Here is a 2,352-nt window from a genome sequence, read left to right on the forward strand (position 1 = left end):
GACGCCAATTTTGGCAAACAGAGTTATGGGAGATATGGAAGAAACCAATCATACTCGGGGGCGACCAATTTCGGGCGAATGCGCACACGCATTTTCGGTTCCGTGACGGGTGCCAAGGACATATAGCGTGTACTTACCTACTTCTCAAAGCATTGAAAAGGTATAAGAATTGTGATAAAAAGTCTTCCTTGGCCCTCCCCCCGCCTTCTCTTATTTTTCCTTGGCCCTCCCCCCGCGTGTACACTATATGACATCCAGTAGATTTCTAGCGGGGACCAATCATAGGGCTGCTGACGCGTCACCGACTAGCGGCTATTAGCACCTTGTTTCATGTAAATGCCATGAACTCAACCAGAGCGCGTATATTGTTTCTTGTTTACTTCAGTACTAAGAACTAGTACTTCCACAATCAGTTAGTAAAGTCATACCTTAGTAAAATCTACTTTGATGAACGAATCAAAACGGGACTGTAGACATTAAGTTTTACACATTCAAATGTGGCTGCACTAGCGCTAATGGAGCGACCACTACGTACGGGAAGGAACGGATCTTAGCGAAGCCGAGATTTGTGAACCAAACACAACCCATCGAAGACAGGCCGCCAAACATAAAAATGGAGGGAAATGACAGACAACAAGCCAACTGAAAGACAACATCACCAGACTAACAAACTTGGAAAACACCACTTCCAGCACTAGCGTTGTAAGAACTGTGGAACCTCAAACTAGTATGTTTGCGTCAGCGGAAAGGCTGCCGAAGTAACCACTACATGAAAAACTGAGGCGAAAAAGTAACATGGGTTCGTCCCAAATCTAGACGCAAGTGAGCTACAAAAGTAATAGAACCTATGCATCTTGCTTGTTGCTGTCAACTTACCCGTTAAAGATTGAACCGATACATGTACGTACTATAACTTGCCATACCCGGCCAAAGACGACTACATTACTGTTACTCTTTATTTTGTGCTGTATAATGTTTATCCGTTACATTATCTATCATTGTCATTTCTGTGAATTCCTTAAAACATCTACTGTTAGTTTGTGTAACATTACGTAGTGCTACAATCTGCGTAAAAAGTGGGCTTCATTACGTGTTATCTGCTAAGTCGTGTTGGTATTGAAAACTGTTTTATTTTGCCGTTCTTCTACAAACAACAAGCAGAATTATGAAGATACTCGTTCTCAACACACATGCTGCAAACTAAAGTAATGGCAGTCCTACGAAAATTCTGTTTGTAATGTATAAGCGCTTTATGTCGACGAACAATGGGTGTGAAATACATGTTTTCGCCCATCGTGTGCCACCGGCTCGGTGGTAATTGGCTACTTTACAAGTGAAAGAACCGCGTCCGTGGGCCTTGATAAATTATTCAAATTATTCAGCAGCCCTCTGATTGGTCCCCGCTAGAAATTTACTGGATGTCATTCAGTGACGAGCCTCCCCCCGCCCCTTCTCATTTTTCCTTGGCCCTCCCCACGTACGCACCGGCCCTCCCCCCCCCCGGTAAATACCGTAGGGTCCCTTACCCAATCCTCTCAGCTCCGGGGGCACTTCACCTGTCCTCGGGACGACTAGAAATAACAGATACGTAAGATACCTTAAACCCAGGTACTTAGCCACAGTGATTCACAGGGGGGGGGATAAGCGCTTACACATGGCTTTCATTCAGACCTAGGATAGAAGCCAGTGGCTTCAATCATTAGAAAATGCCAAAATGTCCTTTAATTTGTTCCTGGAAATTAAACAAGTCATACCTGAAGTACAGTTTGTACCTAGATCCTTACTCTCCAACCTCTGCTTGGAGAGTACTACATCCAGAGATGAGGTCATGGAAAAGTCAGATAAACTAGGTCAACATCCGGGGCATTGTACCTGTGTTGGCGGTAGGGATAAACCGTTAAGAAGACCGCTGAGAAATACAGAGAAAACCTGGCGTTTACATCGCTAATTTTGCGCGATACATGGCACCGCCAGAGTCTGCCATGATCGAACATCGATTTTGTAGAGGCTTGACAGTCGGGGGGAGACGCGGTGTCAATTCCAACGCACGGAAAAGGGACGTTTATAGCATAGCAAGGTCGTCGCCCCCCCCCCCCTTGCCCGGCTGGCATCAAAACAACATGAAGAGACATTCGGTAAGTAGAAAAGTAAAGCTTGATTCAGTTATCGTGCCTGTCTTGTTCTTGATGTCTTTGCCGGAAACAATTATTTATGTCCCCAACTAACTCCGACTCCCCTTACAAGGCTTTTGTCTTGCGGTAAAACTTTAATTATGCAAGGAGGTTCGTTAATGCTAGAAACTTGTTCATACTTCCCAACGAAAAAAAATATATACTGTAGGAATTTCTGTAC

General features: G+C 44.5%; 1 protein-coding gene across 1 annotated transcript in view; it reads left to right on the forward strand.

Annotated features, from left to right (window-relative positions):
- LOC109471309 (piwi-like protein 1) overlaps positions 1 to 2,352 on the forward strand; it is a 58,497-nt gene that overhangs the window by 7,038 nt on the left and 49,107 nt on the right. The window lies entirely within an intron of this gene.

The sequence above is a fragment of the Branchiostoma belcheri genome, unplaced genomic scaffold (genome assembly GCF_001625305.1).
Source record: "Branchiostoma belcheri isolate BF01 breed outbred unplaced genomic scaffold, Haploidv18h27 scaffold247, whole genome shotgun sequence".
Classification (NCBI taxonomy): domain Eukaryota; kingdom Metazoa; phylum Chordata; class Leptocardii; order Amphioxiformes; family Branchiostomatidae; genus Branchiostoma; species Branchiostoma belcheri.